The following is a 22,370-nucleotide window of genomic DNA, read 5'->3' as shown; positions in this document are numbered from 1 at the left end:
CTGTATTTTAAGATAATTTGTTCCAAAGGAATAGCAAACTAATACAATCAAGCAGCCCTATTGACAAGCTTGTTTATAACAATGGCATTAAAAGAAAGAGCCTTCTGATTTCAGGAGTAGCTTTTTGAGGTAGCCCACAGCTTGGTGTGGTCTTGGTGTACGTGACCAGGACCAAAAAGTACAGCCCATCCACCTCACCTTCAGATACTTGCAGAATAGATCTCGGATGAGGTGTGGTTTTATGAGCAAGTAACTATGAGGATAGAGGTCTGTATCATTGTGTGTGTTTTTTAATCTTTGGGTTTTTTTGTAAAGGAATGGAAATCCATTGACTTTTGTTTTGTTTTGTTTTAATACATTTTTTATTGATTTCAGAGGAGAGAGAGATAGAAACATCAATGATGAGAGAAAATCATTGATCAGCTGCCTTCTGCATATCCCCTACTGGGGATTGAGCCCGAAACCTGGGCATGTGCCCTTGAATGGAATCGAACCCGGGACCCTTCAGGCCACAGGCTGACGCTCTATCCACTGAGCCAAACCTGCTAGGGCTATATCATTGGTTTTGATGAGTACATGAACCTCATATTAGATGATGCAGCAGTGATGCATTGTAAAAAAAAAAAAAGTCAAGAAAATAACTAGGTTAGATCATGCTAAAAGGAGATACTACTCTGGAGCACAGTAGGTCCAACAAGAAATGACCAATAAATGAGAAACTGCTGAGAAGCAATACAGTTTGTTTTTTTAGGTGTCCTTTGTTTGAAGCATAGTTCTTAAACATTTATTCATATTGCTTTGATTACCCTTATGCTATTATCAGATGATAATAAATGTATGGGATTGTTTTTATTAAAGAAAAGAAAAAGCCTTCTAAGATTTCTAAATTCCCAAGTTGGAATAACATTCATGCTTTTAATAACTTACTTTCTCAAAATCTATGTTAATATAACTTTTAAAATGTCAAAGGCACACATAAGGCCCTGGCCAGGAGGCTCAGTTGGTTAGAACGTCATCCAGATACGTCAAGATTACAGGTTCGATCTCTGGTCAGGGCACATAAAAGAATCAACCAATAGATGCACAGATGGGTGGAACAACACATCGATGTTTCTCTCTCTCTCCCGCTTCCTCTCTTTCTGAAAAAATCCAATAAAAATTTTTTTGAAGAATTTTTTTAAAGCACATATATGACTTACTTCTTTTTAAAAAAATATATTTTATTGATTTTTTACTGAGAGGAAGAGAGAGGGATAGAGAGTTAGAAACATCGAATGAAGAGAAACATCAATCAGCTGCCTCCTGCATACCCCGTACTGGGGATGTGCCTGCAACCAAGGTACATGCCCTTGACTGGAATCGAACCTGGGACCCTTCAGTCTGCAGGCCGACGCTCTATCCACTAAGCTAAACCAGTTAGGGCCTTACTTCTTGATCTAATTACTGCATGTGGTTAATAAGCCTAAGACATTTCATATTGTTTATTCAATACAAAGTTAATGAAATGACACAAAATCTGGAATTTATTTCAAAACAATTCTGTAGTGGTAGGTAAGGGTGAGGATGGAGTAAGGTGAATTGGCCTTGAGTTGATAATTAGTTGATGGCCACAGGAGGGTTCATACACTATTCTCTCTTCTTTATGTAAGTGTAAAGTTTTCCATATCAAAAGGTATTTGTTGCCGGGAGCTGGTCCACCCTTGCTGCTTGACACAGTCGCTGCAGGGAAGAAACATCTGCACAGCTTATGTTTCAAGGGACCTGGCGTATATGACATATGTTTGCTCCCCCTCTTAAGCGCTATGTGTTTTAACCAGGACCACCTCCCCGAGAAAGGTTGTTTCCCCAGGTTAGGGGTTAACAGGACTAAGGAAGAGAATAAATCAGAAAATCCCCCTAGTGTTACAGAAATACCTTGTACTACTTATGAAGAACTTGGACTAAGACTGTTGGCAACAAATTTGGGACTTGTTGGGCCCACATCCCCAACAGGGGTCTGCCCACTAGGGAAAGCACCAAAGCCTATACCCCCTGGAGACCCACTGACACAGGGCAGTCCCAGGGAAGGCAAGCAGCGAGGCTGGGAGGACATAACCTTTACTAGGTAGGAGAATCTCCTTCAGTCACTTCCTTGTAGCTTATCAGTAGAGCAGCGACCTTGGAATAGCCATTGTAATGGAACACAGAGATTAACCTAGACAAGATTAAAATCAACAGAACTAGATAGAGACAGGATTATGGAAATGAAACTAGGAACTGTAGAAGGTTTCCCGAAACATACCATGATGTAATTATAGAGGCATGCTTATGGGATCAAATAGTATAAATATAGATGTAATAGAACAATAAAGAGAGAACCCAACCATGCTGATCAACTGAACGCTGCCTCCGTGTCCTTCCTTCTTCGCCGACTCCGTCCACACCTTTGGGAACCCCTGGACCTGCTGGGGCTTGACCCCAACAATTTGTCTTTTTAAAATTTTCTAAGCAGACAAAATAAAACATATACACTGGATAATTTCCTACTCTCCCATCAAAACTTCCACTTAGCATAGTAAGACTCCATTAAGTCAAGGGGATATCACATAATTTATAAAAATGTACCTTACCAAAGAAAAAGGTTAATTAAACCAAAACATGTGTTCTGTATTCCTTTAGATAATAAAGTATGTGTGTTTTTTAAGTAAAACTCTTATTAATGCAACATGTACAGTTGCCCTTGTGGATGATTTTCAACTATTAAAAGAAAGGATTATATCTTCTGAGTCTGGGGAAAGTGATTAGACATTTTTAACTACCTTTCATATCTTCTGAAAATGATACCACATGAATGTGTTATCTATTTTAAAAATAATGAATAAAATTAGCCTTCAGTACAAAAAGAACACAACCCCAGGGTATTGTCTTTGAACATGTAAAGGAGAGTTCCAGCAACACTTGAAATGTCATCCAAGTGCCTAAGGCTTAATCAAATCAACTGTGTTAACAAGGATGTAGCTGATGTTTACAGAGCAACTACATCCGCACTACTGTGCATTATCAGCCAGTTGATATACACAGGTGTCAAGTGGTACCAGATAACCTGAACATTCTAGGTGGGAATGCCCGGAACCCAGTGCAAGCACCAGCACACGTTCAAACTGGTTAGACAGTTGTCTGCAGTACAAACTCCAAAATGTTAAAGAGCATATGGTTCACTGCCTCATGGCTGATGCATTCTAAATACACCACTAGAGCCTGCCACAAAAACAACTGTGCATTTTAACTACAAACGGAGGCACTGCAGAAAAAAAGGTAATCTATTTACTAATTAATGTGCAACAAATTATCCTAACTCAAAAATAAATCTCAGCTTGTGTCCAGGGCAGTTTTTATATTTTTCTTAATTATGGCATTTTTCTTAATTATGATATTTTTATACTTTATGTTTAAAAACACAGATTTAAATTGATATGCACACACAAAATACTAGTAAATTAACATGCATACATTCTTGGGTCCCTTCAAAAAGGAAGAGAGGGAGGGAAGAAAGGAGGGAGGAAGGGAGGGAGAGAAGGGTAGGAAGGTGGGAGGGAGGAAGGATTATGTCTACAAATAGAGGTAAGTGTGACATTATGGAAAAAATATAGAGCTGTGCATCTAAAGCCTTGAATTCAAGTTGTAGCTCCACTACTGCTTGTACACACATCCTTTGATATAGTTTATCACTACTATCATGATAAGATGTGGAGAAAATGGGTTTACCAGCACCATCACTACCACAAATTCAAAATTAACCTAACCACCATCCTCTGACATTAATTCCCTCCTGTGTTTTTCCCTTGTATGAGTGACACTACCATATCCCTGTTGCCTGGCCCATGATCTCAGTCATTGTGTCTCATCTCCCCTTTCAACTCACATACAATAAAGTTGTCAAGTTCATCTAATGTCCATCTTATCTCCTATATCCATCCTCTCTTCTCTACCTCCACGGCCACTGTCCTAGTTCAGGCCCTTCCCCTCTAGTTTGTTTTACAGAACAATATCCTAACTGGTTTCCCCACTTCTAGTCTCTTCCCAATTTGATCCCATTCCACACCCCTCACCCAGAGGGATATTGCTAATGCACAGCTGTGAGCATGCCATCCGCTGTCCAAAACCTTTGAGGACTCTTTTCTGTCTTTCGAGGGCCCCTCTTCATAGTGTAACCTTCAGGCAAATTGCTTCCCAGCAGCCACGTCCTTCCCTTTCCCATTGTGAGGCAGTCCTGTGGTTGTTATCACAAACTGGTCTCTGAACTGTCACTTAATCCCATCTTCCCTGCCACATTAATGGTTCAAGGATGGGCCCCAGGGAAGTGTGACCCTAAAGTGGCCGAATCATAACAACGACCCAGATTTTTGTTTCCTGGCATGAGTGGGGAGTGGATGAGGACGGTGTCATGTGCAAATGTGACTCCTCAACTACTGCCACCACTGTGTTACCTGACGGAAGCCGCCCTGAAGAGGAAGCCAACACTAGGACAGTGTTTTAAAAAAATAATGTGTCTCAAGTACTAAAGACTTAATTTTTATCCCTCAAACACGTGAGGTAGACAACTCCATTTTATTTATTCATTCACTCTTTCTGTCAACAATTACAGAGGTCTTTCCAGATGTCATATACTAACTAAATCAGTGGCAAAGACTTGGACAAAAAAAAAAATCTTACTGGGTTTCTTGGGTTGTTGCTCAGCTCATTTAACCACAACACCTCAGTAAAATAAATGGCCATTCTGCCCAGCCGGCGTGGCTCAGGGGCTGAGCATGCATCTATGAGCCAGGTAGTCATGTTTCGATTCCTGGTTAGGCCAAATGCCCGGGTTATGGGCTCAATCCCCTATATGGGGCGTGCAGGAAGCAAACTATCAATGATTTTCTCTCATCATTGGTGTTTCTATCTCTCTCTCTCTCTCTCTCTCCTCTCCTCTCTGAAATCAATAAACATATATTTTTAACTAAATAAATTTTTTAAAATGGTCATTCTGGCTTCTAATGACCAGAAATCTGAACTTGTTTTTATTTATTTATTTTTAAGATTTTTGAATTGATTTTTAGAGAGAGAGGAAAAGAGAGAGAGAGAAACATCGATGTGACAGCGCAACTCCGGCAGCCTCCTGCACGCCCCGCCCCTACTGGAGATCCAGTCCCAACCTATCGATGACGTCCTACCAACTGAGCCACATGGACCAGGGCGGGGCTTGTTTTTATTTTAAATTCCTCCGCTTTGGGATAATAGGTGACTGTTGTTTTCTTTAATGCAACCCTGCATGGTCCAGATTTTCAACTAAGCCCATATTAGTTTCATAATTTAAAAACCACAATTTTTTTTTAAAAGCAGTTATTGAATTTTATCTATCCTCACTCCTGGTGGAATATTCAGTGGCAGGAAAGTGCCATGTAAACCAAAATCCTAAAGCGTCACTATTATAAATCCTTCTGACAGTGTATACAACAGACATTCTTCAGAAAGTCCTACTAAAAGTTCTGAAACAGAGCCAATGCTTAGTTTTCTAGATAAACTTGAAGGCAGTATGCAAAAAAGAAAAAAAAGATACATAATCTCCAAACCCTCGTTTTGACACTAATATTCCCCTTTCCCAAAAATAAATAAATAATAACACCATAAAAAAACAAAACAAAACAAAAAACCACCACTCATATAAATTACTAACAAGTAGCAAATTAGTTCATTTCCTATTGTCTGTCTCTGATTCCCTTCCTACCCTATTTTAGGCATCTAATAAGGTGTCTAAAAAAACTGTTTGTTATAAGATCAGCAGGTTAAAGTGTTGATTCTCTTTGCAAACGGTATTCGGTTTGTGGCTCTGGCATGACACCCTCTGAACCCAGATTTTAACTTCTCATACCTGCAGAGACAACAATGGGGAATAAACAGGTCTCTCTGAGCTCCCTTATCCTAGAAGCTCTAATTTTTAGCCTCTCCCTAAATAAGCAACGTTACTTTAGATATTTTACTCCAAAGGAAAAATATATCTAGACATAGACACACCCACAAACCTTGGAAGCTCCTGTTACAAAATATATAGATACTTTGGACAGTATTAATAAAAAATTTAGACAATAAAATTTACAAAAAGTCATGCCCACCATTAAATATGAATGTTCTCCTCAATTCTAAGAACATCTTTTAAGGAAGCTTAAAGCTTTTATGTGGCTGTGTAAGGAAACCTGGGTAGGCTGGAGAAAAACTCAGCGGCCCATAATCTCATCACAAAGCAGTGGGGTCAAAAGGTAGAGGTCAGGGAACAGGGTGCAAAATAGTTCCCACACTTGAGAGGAGACTATATCTCATTATTTCAGGAGACATTCAAAAACTATTCAGTTGTGTTTACTAAAATAATACAACCATTTACACTTTCCTTTATGCCCCAAGGCAAATCTAAATTTTACCCCAAAAAATTTCTTTTTAAGAGCAAGTATTTAAGAACTTACTTTCTTTCCCCTACATTTGAAGAAATAACAAAACAAAACAAAGAGAGACCTATCTCTCTCAGGCACACACACCAATGTTTCTGCTGTCCCTCAAAGCCTGCCTTTCAACAAAATAGACTGATCTATTCAACAGAGTTCAATGGGGCACAGAAATAAATACTAAATGTGCATACATGTCAACATGCATCTCACATCAAGGCCTCTTCCCCTCAGTGATTCAACAAATTCTGTCTACTGCTTGGCCTTATGGCCACAGTCAAGAAAGCTAAATTCTTACTCCTGCTTAGAGATTTCATTCCAGGGGAGAGTGAAGGCAATTTTGTTAAACTTTCAGTAGGCACAACATTTGTGCAGGGGACTCTATAATGACTCCTCTAGTGGGCAATTAAATCTGTGAGGACTCCACGGTCTAGGACCTTTATATGGATATCTCTGTACCATTTCTCCTGGTCTAACCATAAAACGCTGTTTGCCAAGTAGAAGAGAGGGCGAGAGAGACTGACAGGTCAGGAAAAGAGGATGTTGGAATAACAAGTGTGGTTTTAACGTTTGGTTTTCCACCACCTTCCACCTTCCACGCGCCCGCCTTTCAACACTCCCCCCACGAGCCTCTTCCACCAGGGACAAGAGGTTTACAAGTGGTTCCCAGTGAATGAGACCTGTCGGCCCCTCACTATGAGGAATACACGAGATTTTACATTCAAGCACATGCAGCTTTCAAGTATTTATTTAAAATCAGAACGTAGCCAGGGCTGCCAATGGAAAAATAAGCACTGCCAGACAGGAGTGAGAACAACTAAACAAAATAACCTATTTTGGCATAATCACCTCAGTGGTACCAACGCTTGTGTTTTAATAACCTGTGGAAATCACAGTCATTGTTCTCGTGAACAATGGCACAAAGCAAATGAAGTCAAGTACCACAGCTCATTTCCCTGGAGCCGAGCCACAATATTTTGAAATCCAGACAAAAGTTTGTTTATTTTTTAAAAAAAGAATACACTTGAGACAGTAGATGGGAAACCTTTTTAAACAATCTGTTATCTTTCTACCCCAGCCATTGAAATTTCCTTAAACTGAAGAGACACGAACCCAGAAAAATCAAACAAAACACTGTGGTCCGGGAAGCTTTAAACCTATAGCCAGTCCTAAATTCCTACTGCTCGCACTGTTCTTATGACAGTCCCTGGCTCATCCTTACGGAATTCCAGTTGATATGCTGGGGCTGATTCTTATGACAGGGAGGACATTCAGTTCGAGATGCTCAGGCCCCCTCAAAACAACTCATATCTCATCTGCCTAGAGGGAAACAATCCCTCCTTGCAATTTTAGTCCCAATCTACAGAAAACAAAAAATAAGTGATATAAATTTAATATATTGGGAGAATATTGTTGCTCTAGAGCGGAATGTCCCTGTTTTCTCAAAAGGAAGGAAACTGAAGGGATATTAGAAACAGAACATATGAAACCTGAAAAGCTATGAGAAATAAGACACTCTTCCCAGCTTCTGCTGGGGATGAAGGGAACTGGAGACTCAATTAAACATTAGAATCTCTTCACTATGAGGTATTAATAACACTGGAAATTTTTGCCAAAAGATTACTTCTTCTACAGGTTTCCATAGAAAAGAGACGATCAAAAGAGCAGGTAGGAGGTGCCTTCATGAGAACTAAGGTAAAAAGAGGGGTGATCTTTGAAAAAGGAATTAGGAAAAAAAAGTATAAAATCCTGGTCTGAGCAAACTTGTGTCAAGCTGTACTGAGGAATGAAGACTATCAGAAGCTTAATCTACATATCACTTCTACACGAATGTTTCTTCAAACTATAGAGTAATTTTCTGTGCTACTTAAATGACAGTAAAAGTGTGTTGTACTAGAAAAGAGGAAACCAGGCAGGGCAAGAAAACATGGTCTTCAAAGCAGAAACCTGGATTCTCCAGGCACAGGCAGGAGAAAATTACACAAACAAGTGTATTTACATCGCCAGGCCTTTGAGAGCTAAAAACAGACTACTTACAAATACCTTTGCCTTGCTCCAGCTGATGTGGCTCAGTTGGGTGAAGCATAGTCCAGTACATGGAAACGTCGTGGGTTCAATTCCCAGTCATGGCACATACCTAGGTTGTGGGTTCAGTCCAGGTTGGGACGTTCACAAGAGGCAACCCATTGATGTTTCTCTCACATTCTCTCTCTTGCTCATTCTCTCTCTCTCTCTCTCTCTCTCTCTCTCTATCTGTACCCCGCCCCTTCCTCTCTCTAAAATCAGTAAACATATATAGGAGTGAAGATAAAAAATAAATAGTAAGTTTAAAAAAATAAAATCTACTTTAAAAAAATCTTTAAACTGGGTTTCACAGTGTAAAACCTAGAGGTCCACACGGTATCTAAGGATTTAGCATGCTCATCCTCACAGCGCTGAAATTCTACCCCATATTTTTATTGCACTCTCTAGTTTACAAGCTCTTGCCAAGACATCGTCACATTTTATAATTGAGAAACAGTATCTAGGAACAGTCTAGATAAGCATTAGTGTTAAAAAAAAAAACACCCCCACCCGCCATGTATGTCCTCAAATAATGAACAATTTTTTAAAAACAACATATAGGGTAGGGAAGCATATGGACTACTTTTGCAGTGATATTCCTAATAAAATATGAACATGTGAAAACTACTCATAGCTCATCAGTAACAATAGCTTAGCAGTAGCCTTAACAAAACAGACTTCCCATTATGTATGGGCTACCCACAATTACTGGTGTGGTGCATAAAATGCCACCTCTTTCTCTTTCATACATATATCCAATATAATAAAGAGTTAATATGCTAATTAGAACAGATGGCGGAACAACCTTTCAGATGACCTTCCAGAACCAGTTGGGGGAGGGGGGGCTACTCTTGTGTGTGTGTGTGTTTATATCTATACTAGAGGCCCGATGCATGAAATTCGTGCAAGAGTAGGCCTTTGCAGCCCTGGCTGCCTCCCGGCCCTGGCTGCCTCGTGGCCCTGTCCCGCCCACTGGTCATTCGGAAGGTTGTTCTGCTGTCTGGTCTTATTAGCATATTAGCTCTTATTATATAGAATATACATCCTATCTAATAAAAGAGAAACATGGTAATTAGCCATACATCCGCTACCCTTCCCCATTGGTTAATCAGGGCGATATGCAAATTAACTGCCAGCCAAGATGGCGGCCGGCAGCCATGCACTGAAGCGAGCAGGGAGGCTTGCTTGCTCCAGTGACAGCGGACTCCAACGTTCCCCGCCTGACTTGCCAGCCTCTCAGCTGCAACTCTAAGCAACTATGTTGCAAATATAGAAGCTAAACAAAACCCCAGAAACCTGCTTTACACAGCCGGGCTTCAGCCAGCCGGACCGCAACATTGTATCAAATACAGAAGGTAAACAAAGGCCAGAAACCTGCTTTCAGCAGCCGAGGCCTCAGAGCTAAAGCTGGCCCAGAATAAAAAAAAAAAAAAGAAAAAAAGGAGTGGTTGGGAGCTTCAGTCACCTGCCAGCCTGAAAACGGCCCTCAGCCCCTCAGCCAGACTGGCCAGGCACTCCAGTGGGTACCCCCACCCTGATCCAGGACACCCTTCAGGGCAAACCAGCTGGCCCCCACCCATGCACCAGGCTTCTATCCTATATAGTAAAAGGGTAATATGCCTCCCGGCACCGGGATCAGCGTGACAGGGGGCAGCGCCCAAACCCCCTGATCACCCTGCGGCTCTGTGTGTGACAGGGGGCGGGGCCACAACCTCCCTATCTGCCCTGCTCTGTTCGTGACAGGGGAAGGCGCCCCAACCCCCTGATCAGTCCTGCTCTGTGCCTGATGGGGGGAGCTCCCCAACCCCCTGATCGCCCTTCGGCTCTGTGTGTGACAGGGTGCAGTGCCCTAACCCCCTGATGGGCCCTGCTCTGTGTGTGACAGGGTGCAGCGCCCCAACCCCCTGATCGGCCCTGCTCTGTGGGTGATAGAGGGCGGCGCCCCAACCCCTCCGCTCACGGGCCCTGCTCTGTGTGTGACGGGGTAGAGCCATAACCTCCCCATCGGCCCTGCCCTGAGTGTGACAGTGGCGGCGCCCCAACCCCCTCATCGGCCCGGCTCTGTGTGTGACAGGGTACGTAGCCCCAACCCCCCTGATGGGCCCTGCTCTGTGCATGACAGGGGGCAGCGCCCCAACCCCCTGATCGGCCCCGCTCTGTGCATGACAGGGGGGAGCTCCTCAAAACCCCCTGATCGGCCCTGCTCTGTGCGTGACAGGGGGGAGCTCCTCAACCCCCTGATCGGCCCTGCTGTGTGTGTGTCAGGGTATGGAGCCCCAACCCCCCTGATCGACCCTGCTCTGTGCGTGACAGGGGGTGGCGCCGCAACTTCCCTATCAACCCTGCCTTGAGTGTGACAGGGGGCGGTTCCCCAACCCTCCAATCAGCCCTACTCTGAGCATGACTAGGGGTGGCATCGCAACCTCCCGATCCGCCCTGCTCTATGCATGACAGGGGGCAGCACCCCAACTCCCCAATCGGCCCTGCTCTGAGCCCGACCAGGGGCTGCACCTAGGAATTGGGCCTGCCCTCTGCCACCCGGGAGCAGGCCTAAGCCAGCAGGTCATTATCTCCTGAGCGGTCCCAGACTGTGAGAGGGCACAGGATGGGCTGAGGGACCCCCTCTCCCCACCGAGTGCACAAATTTTTTTGCACCGGGCCTCTAGTATATATATAAAATTGTTTTCAGAGAGAGAAAGGTAGAGAGAGAGAGATAAAAACATCATCAATTAGAGACAATCATTGATTGGCTGCCTCCTGCATGCCCCCTCCTGGGGATCGAGCCCACAACCCGGGCATGTGTCCTGACTGGGAATCGAACCATGACCTCCTGGTTCATGGGTCAATGCTCAACCACTGAGCCACACCAGCTGGGGAGCACCTCTTTCTTTTTCAGCCAATAAAAGCACATAGGAACAAAACTGAGTGAGAGTGACATCATTAATGGGAAGATCTTGAATCCATTCCACTTATTTAAAAATGTGTATCATTTACAACCTCTGTATTCAACTATTATTAATAATTACTTGTGACCCAGCTCATAAATGGCAGGTCTGCTACTGTGTCACCACCACCCAGCAGTTGAGGACAGCTGGTCTGGAGTGCCTGGAGGAGCAGCAGGGAAGGGCCACTATGGAGTCAGCTTGGAATGCAGTACCAGCTTTGGCCTTTATTGTCTCTGTGAGTTGGGCAACACCTAACTGAACCTCAGCCTTCTCATCTTTAAAATGAAGAAAATAATACCTTCAAATTATTGTAAGGATTAAAGATAATGTTTATAAATCACCAACCACAATTGATGACACAATAAATGTTTGCTACTTACGCAGCTTCATATTATAAAGGTGATTTCCTGGAGCTAACTCCAACTAAACAGTGCTAATACATAACTTGGAAAGTCATTTAAAGAAAGCATTATTTCAGCCCTAGCCAGTTTTGCTCAGTGGGTAGAATGTCGGCCTGCGGACTGAAAAGTCCCGGGTTCGATTCCAGCCAAGGGCACGTGCCCAGGTTGCGGGCTCGATCCCCAGTAGGGGGTGTGCAGGAGGCAGCCGATCAATGATTCTCTCTCATCATTGACGTTTCTCTCTCTCTCTCCTTCTCCTTTCCTCTCTGAAATCAATAAAAATAAAATAACATTATTTCAAAAATAGCTTTCTGGTCCTGGCCAGTTTGGCTCAATGGACAGAACGTCAGACTGCAGACCAAAGGGTCCTGGGTTCGAGTCCAGTCCAGGGCATGTACCTCGGTTACAGTCTCCTCTCCAGTCCAGTCCCTCTTCAGGGCACGTGCAGGAGGCAACCAATTGATGTGTTTCTCTTACACCAATGTTTCTCTCTCTCTCTTCCACTCTCTCTAAAATCAATGGGAAAATATCCTCGGGTGAGGATTAAAAAAAAAAAATTTTTTTTTAAAGAAAAATAGCTTTCTGTGCCAGTGATATATACAAGAAAAATAAAAGGTATTAATTCAAGAAGTCCATGTGAATTAAAATAGTTACAGTATTAATTTGGGACAGTTAATAAGTGTCATGGGTTCTTGGGAAAGGTGCAGGGATGTCTGAGAAAACGAATGTCTCATGTTCTTCTATCCTCTGGGTGTGCTGGCCCAGCAGCACATAAAATACGTCTACTTTTATTCCTAGAATTCGCAGTTCTTGTCTCCTGACACTCAGCCAACCATCTTTGCATTTTGTTTGAAAAATAATGTGGAAAAAGGTAGTCTCATACTGAAAATTTTTGGAATCTCTGGCTAAAGGGTCATTAGATGGTGTCATCTTAAAAAGCCAAGCCTAAGGCAGAACAGAACATTACACAAGAAACAATGAAGACAACATATAAATGGAAAAACACACATAAAGAATTAAACTTTACAAAAACAAAGAGAACTATACTGGCCAACCATGCCCCAAACGGAGGTAGATGCCCATGAAGACGGAAACTGTGAATGCAATTTCCTCAGATATTCCTCTAAAACCACAAATGCATCTCTGAGCGCTCTTTAACACAAACACTTCCTGAAATTCCATAAACACTACCCACTATTTATGTGCTCATCCCTTGGCACTAGTTTATAAATAAATAAAACATGCTATTTGCTTTAAAAATATCAAAGCTTTGCTGATACCTACATGCTTGCTTGCATAAAGCTGATAAAGAAAAAAAGGTTATTAATTTTATCGCAGCTTATTTCAAGAGAGAAGGAACAGGCTCATAAATATTACAGACAGAATTTCAGTAGCTCACCACAAAGCTGTTATATACCTTTTTAAAAAGTTAATCATTCATCCACACTTTTGCTTTTTCATGAATCTCAAGCTTTTCAATTTTAGAGGTTAAAAAACCCACACATAAACATACTAACTTTTATTGTCAATAGCAAAAGGGAAAGTTATATTTTTGTCCATTTCAAATTATCTCATTCATTTAGCCAAACAATCTATGTGAGTCCCTATTATGGGCCAGGCACTATTTGGGTCTTTAAGATGAGACCACCTAATGACCTTTTAGCCAGAGATTCCAAAAATTCAGAATGAGACTATCTTTTCCACATTATTTTTCACTGGGTACAATGTTGAACAAGAGAGACAAAGGTCCTGCCCTTTAGGATCCAACAATCCATTGGGGAAGATTGACATTAAAAAGCAAAAGAAATGCATTTATAATATATTGTCAGGTACCAGTAAGTGCTATGAAGCAGGGTGACTGGCAAGAATGGGGCAGGCAGGGAAAGGAAGGACATTATACAGGATGGTCTGGGAAGGTCACTCTGAGGAGGTAACATGCATGCAGATACCTGAATATGGAGAAGATAAACTTGCAAAGATATAGGGCTGCACTGTCCAACAGGGTAGCCAGTAGCCTACTCACATGTGGCTACTGAACACCTGAAATGCGGCTAGTCCAAACTGAGATATGCTGGATTTTTAAGATTTAGTAAGAAAAATAAAATGAAGTATCTCATTAATAATTTTTATTAAATGTTGATATAGTATCCTAGATGCATAAATAAATCACTAAAATTAATATCATCTGTTTCTTTTTATCTTTTTAGATGTGGCTACCAGAAAATTTTAAATTGCAAATATATCTCATATTTTACAGATGCTGGTCTAGGAAAAGAGGATTCCAGGGAGAAAAAAAGAAGACGAACAGGCCATGAGACAGGAAGCAGCTTGATGTGTATAAGCACCTATAAGAAATCCAACGTAGCTGGAGAGTGATCCAGTCAGAAAAGGTTGGAAAGGTAGGCAGAGACCAGGTCATGAAGAGCTTTGTAAAACAGGGTGTTAGACTAAATACTTGTGCATTTGTGCTTCCCTCCCTCCCCCCACCCCCAATTCACATGTTGAAACTTAATCCCCAATGTGATGGTATTCAGAGGTGGGGCCTTTGGGAGGTGCTTAGGGTGGCGCCCTCATGAATGGGATTTGTGCCCTTATACAAGAAACCCCAGCGATCACCCTCACTCCTCCCACACAGAAAGGCCAGCTATGAACCAGGAAGAGGGCCCTTCCCAGACACCGGATCTGTGGGGACCTTGATCTTAAACTTCCCACGCTCCAAAACAGTCAGAAATAAATTTCTGTTGTTTATAAGGCATCCAATCTATGGGTGGCAGGCAGCCTGAACAAAGATGCAGGGTAACGTTTGAATCTTAATCTAATACAAAGGAATCTACTGAAGTATTTTAAGTAGAAAAAAGTTATTCTAAGATCCCATCAACTATTTTGTGGAGGACTGGCAGTATCATCCATACTCCTAGAATATAGACTTCTAGGGATTATTTAATGCGGTAATTTCAAACAGGGTCCCCAGGGGCCCCAAGAGTCAATGTAGGTAATATTTGAGAGTCCATAAACTGATATTAACATTTTTAAAAATGTTTTTATTGATTTTTTTTTTTAAAGAGAGAGAGGAGGGGAGAGGAATAGAGAGATAGAAACATCATTGATCAGCTGCCTCCTGCACACCCCCTAATGGGGATCGAGCCCGCAACCCGGGCATGTGCCCTGACTGGGAATTGAGCCGTGACCTCCTGGTTCATAAGTTGATGCTCAACCACTGAGCCACACTGGTCTGGTCGAGCTGGTACATTTAGTTTTTTTATTCAAAAACAATTTCAGGCCACTGAAGGAGAGGTGTGGTATGTTTGGAATTCAGTACTCTCATTTAACCCCTTTAGAGACAAGAAAACATTGAGGCTCACAGCTGTGCTAAGTGCTCAGACAGGTCTGTGTGTCCAGCTTGGACTACTGTACTCACTGCCCTGCTAGCTATGGTTCCACAAGCAATCATACATTCCCTTTAAAAACTACCAACTTATCTAAGGACAAGTAACAATTCATGCTAAGAAAAGATAGATGAGAAAACCCAGTAAGAAGAACAAAGAAGTTAAAAATAAATTGAAAGTGGTATTTGTATTTACTGGTATGTAATAAATGCCTTATATTTATACAGTAATATCTTTCTAAATATTCATAAAAACCAAAGTAATGTCGAATACACTCTTCTAATTTTCTGATGAATAAGTAAAGGGGTGCATGCAAGATATATTATTAGTGCTGGTCTTTTTCTATATATTTTTATTGATTTTAGAGAGAGAGGAAGGGAGAGGTGTGAATGCCACATCTATTTGCGGCTAGGGTTCAGGATCTGGAAAAGGGGCCGTGCACAAACGAATACACTAGACAAGAAACATGAATTTAGAAGGCGGGGGGCCAGGTGGAAAACCTTTCTCTAGTGGAGAGGCTCCCCGAAGCCCTGGCCCTGTTAGCTTTTATTCAATTTTAGAATACACATCTTGCCCTCAGTTAGGCAGGCAATCTGGGAGCAGACAGACTATCTTAAAGGTCAGTAAATATCAGTAAAGATTTACTTTGAGACTATTAGGTCAGGAAATTGCTTGAGCCACCATTATCTCGACAGAACAATCGGTGCATAGCTTTAGCCCTTGCTAAAGCTCAAGGTCCATCAGCCTTCCAAAGTTCCCTGTTGCACTGTCATGATAGTGTTGACAATGGATAGCTTCCAGCAGAGAGGGAGACAGAGAAACATTGATTGGCTGCTTCCTATATGCCCCCTACTGGGGAGGGAGCCTGTAACCTAGGCATGTGCCCTGACCAGGAATCAAACTGGCTACCTTTTAGTGCCTGGGATGATGCCCAACTGAACGTGCACACCAGCCAGGGCCATTAGTGCTGGTCTTAAGAGGAGACAAGTGAGGTCAGGTCATAGTCTCCCTCTTAACTATCTCTCCTGTAAAGAGGAGTTGAAAGATAACCTCATTTGATTATAAGGTTATCCAATGTATATTCTTACAGAGGCAGCAACTGAAGCAGTTATGGGCACGATGGATCACAACAAACAATTTGCAGTCCAGGTCTCTCATTTATTATATGAACCTGGGTGAAATACTTAAACTCCCAAGCTTCAGTTTCCTTATCTGTTAAACAAATAAAATAGTGCCACCTCCTACGGGTGTTTTCAAGATTAAATGAGGTAATAACTACCAAGCATTTAGCTCAGTGCTTGGCATGTAGAAAGCACTGAATAAATGTTAGTTACTTTATTATTGCTATTTCACTGCAGATTCTTACAGAATGGCGACTCACCAATATACCCCACAAATTGGCACACCAGAAGCATTTTACACTGAATAATTAATCCAAAGTGTAATGGCTAGTTATAGCTTTACCGAAAACATTAGGTCATTATCAGTCAAAACTGTAAAGGATCTGGACATATGGCACTTGTTTCCTAAAGTACCTTATGTAGGAACTGTCTCTATCCTCCAGTAAATTATAAAAGAGGAAAATGTTTTCTTCTGAATGGATCTTCATGGAAATTATGACTACCAAGGCAGTGTATTCTAGACATTTATTTTTATTACTCCAAGAGTGTCTGTGACCAGCAGTGGAAATACAAGCAATGTCAGAACAGTCTGCCATCACACCTTAGCAGCAGATATTACTTGCACTCTTCCAGCTTCCTTTATCTCTCCCCATCCTCTATCTTACCCTTCCTCTATTTTCTCCTCCTCCAAAGACACTGGTCCTCCTCTCCCTCACCACCCTTCCCCTCCCTATCATCTCATCTTCTCTGGTCTTTTCTGTATCGACAAATGGAGCAGAAGTCTGAGCCCTAGGGTTATTACAGGGAGTTTAGCTGTACTCACTTTGGTCCAATCTTCTATAATAATAAAAGCATAATATGCTAATTAGACCGTATGTCCGACCGAACATCCTCCCAGATGAAGCCAGGGCTTTGAGGGAAGTCTGGGTCCCGGGGAGGGAAACCAGTGCTGGCAGCTGGGAGAAGGAAGGCCTACTCTTGCAAGAATTTCATGCATCGGGCCTCTAGTTTCACCATAAGGAGTTTTATTCCCAGTGGATTTTAAAAATCAAGCAATCACTAGACCACAGCAATTAGACTTGAATTTTCTTTGGCCTCATTAGAATAGAGGCTGATGTTTGCATTACTCCTCCAAACCCCAATTAGCAGACCAGGCCTTCCAAACTCCCAAACATAATCTATTTGGGCCCAAGGATGTCAACAAAGCTAACAACTGAGGCATTACCTATGGTGGTCAGATCAGGGCCGCTCCTACCCCACCCAGGTCTGTACACCTGGCCATCATTTTTAAAAAACTATCTTGACTATGACAATTCAGTCTGGCATAAGGGTAAGCTTGAAATTCTTGCTCAACTCCAAACTCATCTTTTTTCTGAGCTGATATAAAATAACTATGGAGCATAGTGTAGTAGAACAAGTGGGCTCCACTCTGGTGTCTGCTGCTGGTCATGTGATCTCTGACAAGGCCCTTAACTTCTCAGCCTTGGTTTCTTCAACGCATAATGATACTCCATCAGTCTCAACTACATTTTGCATCTGAATTTAGACCATGGTCTCCACTGTCTCTAAGCTCTTCTGGAAACCACACCCACGATCACCAAAGCTAAAAATAAATAGAGAGAGGCACCAAGGAAGAGAGCTAAACAAAGGCCTGTGGCAGGAATCCCACCCACCAGACTTCAATATCCGCAGGACTGAATCCAGGCTACCATGGGAATGCTTTAAGAGTATTTTTGTCACCACACAATTTGTTGACTCATATGTAAAATTTATATTCATTCACTTATTAAACACTGTGTACTATGTATAAGGCACTATGAAAATGAGAGGCAAAGACCCTTTCCTCTTGAAGACTTGCATATTTATGTTACCTAAACAAAAGTCTAATTATATCCATTTTTCCACTGCCTAAAAGATTTGTTGCTGTAAATCAAGCCACGTAAATTCCCATAGTTAGGTCTTAGAGGAGATGAGCCATAAAAGAAAATTTCAGAATGACACCTGCCTTCCTTCACATCAACCAATTCCAACAACATACTCCTGTTTACCCTTTCTTCTGTAGGCAGTAAAGAATCAGTGTGAGCCTGGAAAGTGCTGCCAAGTGGTTAGAGTGTGGGCCCCGTGTGCGGAAGGGTCGTGAGTTCGATTCCCAGTCATGGGCACATACGTGGGTTGCAGGTTATCTACCAGGAAAATGTCTAGGTCCTCCATTAAAAAATATTTTAATTTACATATTAAAATTATGTTCAGCTGTTAAAAGACCTATTTGAGATTAAAGAAATCTTTCCCATTGTTGGTAAAGCTGGGCTTTATTGGGAGGAATGTCTAAAACACAATTTAAAGTCCTGATAACTTTATTGATCTTAGTCTATTTTAATAGGTCTTAGTCTATTTTATTTTTATTATTATTTCACCATATGGTTTGTGTCCTGAATTTCTTTTTAAATATTTTTATTAATTTTTTTAGAGAGAGGAAGGGAGAGGGAGATAGAGAAACATCAGCTGCCTCCTGCAAGCCTACTACCAGGGCTCAAGCCTGAAACCCAGGCATGTACCCTGACCTGGAATCAAATTCGAAACCTTTCTGTGCATGGAACAGTGACCAACCAACTGAGCTGCATCACCCAGGGCTGTCCTTAATTTCATTTCAAGTCCCACCACCTGAGGAGTATAAATTCTAGCAACATGCATATATTAAGAAAAAGTCCATAAAACAATTGGTAAAATTTATGTTTAAAAGTAGTTAATTAAGACCTTCTACAGGCAGAGTAACAACTTGCTAAAAAAGAGTATGATAAAAATAGATCAGTTCCAAAAAAGTAAAATAGAAACTGTCATTAACTCTGAAATTAAAGCAGCAAAACAGAAACAACCTCCTGGCTAATTTGCCTAAGTCACTAGCCCTGTTTCCTCATCCCCAGATGCAGTTCTGTGGAAACAGTCAAGATTGTTAATTGGGAACATGATACTACATTCTCCTGCTTTCCTCTCATCTCACTGGGCACACTTCTTACTCTCCTTAGTAATGTCCCCTCTTCATCCTCCCCGCCTCTAAATGCTGGCTTGTCTCCAGGACTCAATCCTTAAGCCTCTTTTCTTTTCTATCTTCTCTCACTCCCTGGGTGATGTTACCCAATATCATGGCTTTATATCTGAATACTAGTGGCCCAGTGCATGAAATTTGTGCACGAGGTGGGGGGGTCTCTCAGCCCGGCCTGCACCCTCTCCAATCTGGGACCCGCGGGTGATGTCCAACTGCCAGTTTAGGCCAGATCGCAGTGGGATCTGGCCTAAACCGGCAGTCGGACATCCCTCTCACAATCTGGGACCGCTGGCTCCTAACCGCTCACCTGCCTGCCTACCCGATCGCCGCTAACCACTCTGCCTGCCGGCCTGCTCGCCCCCAACTGCCCCCCCCCCAGCCAGCCTTCTTGCCCCCCACTGCCCCTCCCCCCTAGCCAGCCTGCTCGCCCCTAACTGCCCTCCCTGGCTAGTCTCCCAGAAGGTCTCCAGGTCTAATTAGCATATTACCCTTTTATTAGTATAGATAAATTTAGACCCCTGAAAGATGTCTTTGCCGGCTTGATTATCTCCATTTGAAGGTGCTGTTTCCTCTGCCTGTAATGCTGTTTTCTAAGAAAATCCCTGTGGCTTGCTTCCTTGAATCCTTCAGGGTTCTTGTCAAATGCCAAGTTATCGATAAGGCCTTCTGTACCACCTTATTTAAAATTGCAACCCCACCAACCCCACCATTCTGCTGGCACTAGCCTAGTCTTGTGTCTCTGCTTTATTTTTCCTCATAGCAAGCATTAACATCTGGCAAACTATATATTTTCATTATTTTTTACACTAGAATGTAAGCACTATAATGGCAAGGACTTTTGACTGCTTTGTTCACAGCTGTCTCCCATACCTAGGACACACCTAGAAAAAAATCTACACCTAAAGGCTTTCAAAATCCTTTCATTCAACTATTTGTTGATACTGCAATGTTATCAGGCAAAACTGTTACTTCAAAACACCAAGCATTATAAGGAACAGAAATCTCAATTACCCACACTTATGCATAGTATTGCAAAAGCAAAAGCCAGTTTGTGTCTGAAAATGAATTAAAATTATTTTTTTACTGTTTAATTTTGTGGAAGTCTTAGCACTATGCCTAAAGAGTCCCAAGCCACACCTACAGGTGTTGTTTTAGCTTTACTAGGCATACAGACTTGAGACAGAGGAAGAAAAAAAATTACAGGCTTTTTCCTTTTATCAGTCACCACTGACAGAAGGCCTCCAAGTGACCTTGCGCCACAAACGTTTAGTATGTTTAGGGAAGAAGGGATTCTAGAAAATAAAATAATCCTTCCACCAATCCCAAAAGAGGAATCTCTCCAAATACCTCTGCAGACATTTCTTTCTAACTTTGTATCCCTGAACAAAGACATTTTTAGTATGTACCTGAAATCTTGGTTGAAGTAACAACATGATTACCTAATTATACATACAGAAAAACTGGTACTCATCCTCTTTTAAAAAAAAAATGTAACTAAAACTAGAGTGTTTGTTGAAAACGTTTTGCTGTGAAAATGACTTTAAAAGATGCTCACTTAGCTAAGACGTGGGTTGACGGGTACTGTATCTTAAGGCTGAACAGTTTTGTTTACTATTGTTTATTATTTAGTGTATTATTATTCCTGGCTCCCACCCACCCAAAAAGAAAAACAGCACACACACACACACACACACACACACACACACACACACCGCGCGCAACACATTGGAATGCAATATCCAAAGGAAGCTGCTCGAAAGGCTATGACCTAAGTGTTTAACATTGACACAGATAAAGTTCAGGCGGTAGATGTCACTTGTCTCATCCATTAAAAAAAAAAAATCAAGCTTCAGATCCAAGAAAGCAAGCAGAAAGAAAGAGGCGTGAAAAATGAAGTCAGTCGCCTCTCCCCGGCCTCCTCTCGACACTGCGCTCCGGTTACCCCCCTCCCCACCCACCCACCATCCATCCTTTAAGGGCGCCTTTTCCCAGCGTCAGTTCCCCAGCTCAGCCCCGCACTGCGCCATCCAAAGAGTCAAGAGGAGGCACCGGAGCCCGTTCCAGGGAAACCCAGGCGGCAGCACACGGTGCGCCCGGCACAGGGGGAAACATCCAACTCCTGAAAGTCGGGAGCGGGATGCGCAGTGTCAACAGAGCGTCGTGCCGGCCCCGAGCGTTCAAAGGTCCTCGCCAGCTCCGTGACTGCCAAATCGACAGGATTGCAGAAGGTGGCTGGCCGTCATCGCGGAACCGGGAACGGTCTGGGAGGAAGTCCAACCAGCCTCCCGCCGGCGCTCGCCGGAGCCCAGCCAGCTCCCACGCCCCCTCCCCCAGGGGGGGCCGAGCGCCGCGTCACGTGCCGGGGCTGAAACTTCGCGGCCGGGCGCGGAGGGTGGGAGGGGGAGACGCGGGATCGCAGCGAGGCCGGGGAGTCGCTGTGCCCGGTGACTCACTGGCCGCCTCTGCTGGCAGCGGCGGGCGAGGGGACCGGCGTGCGGGTACGAGCAGAGCCCTCCCGGCCACCTTCGCCCCGGCTCCGGCCCCCGCGCCCCGCAGACAAGCCCGCGGGCTCAGGAACGCACCCTGCACGCGAAATAAATAACCATGTCAGTAAATCGCCGCCCGAGCGCCCGTCCGGCCGGGGAGCGGGAGCTGCCGGCATCTGACTTTGTCTGGAGCCCGCACCCCGCCTCCCGCGCGTCCCCCGCGGCGCCGCCACCGCCTGGCCTTACCCGCCAGCTCGTCGGGCTCCAGCCCGCTGTCCGCGTCGATCCCGCACAGCACGAAGTAGTGCGCGAAGCGCCAGGCAGCCGGGGAGGAGCCCGGGCCGGGCGCTGCTCCCGCTCCCGCTCATCCCGGCCCGCCCATGACCGCGCAGCCGCCGCTCGTCACCGCAGCCTCGCACCGCAACCTCGCTTGTCACCGCAGCCGGAGCAGCGCCGGGTCGGTCCCGAT

General features: G+C 43.3%; 1 protein-coding gene and 1 pseudogene across 1 annotated transcript in view; both read right to left on the bottom strand.

Moving 5' to 3' along the window:
• The window catches only part of DENND5B (DENN domain containing 5B), a 161,863-nt gene extending 139,589 nt beyond the window's left edge, over window positions 1–22,274 (bottom strand). The window contains exon 1 of the mRNA XM_023752310.1: window positions 22,148–22,274. The gene's annotated coding sequence lies outside the window, so the exon portion shown is untranslated. The remainder of the gene's footprint in view (window positions 1–22,147) is intronic.
• The window catches only part of LOC102429267, an 80,145-nt pseudogene that overhangs the window by 18,596 nt on the left and 39,179 nt on the right, over window positions 1–22,370 (bottom strand).

This window comes from Myotis lucifugus, unplaced genomic scaffold (genome assembly GCF_000147115.1).
Source record: "Myotis lucifugus unplaced genomic scaffold, Myoluc2.0 scaffold_30, whole genome shotgun sequence".
In the NCBI taxonomy this organism is placed as follows: domain Eukaryota; kingdom Metazoa; phylum Chordata; class Mammalia; order Chiroptera; family Vespertilionidae; genus Myotis; species Myotis lucifugus.
Note: the sequence above shows the minus strand (reverse complement) of the source record. Positions and strands in the feature narration are given on the sequence as shown.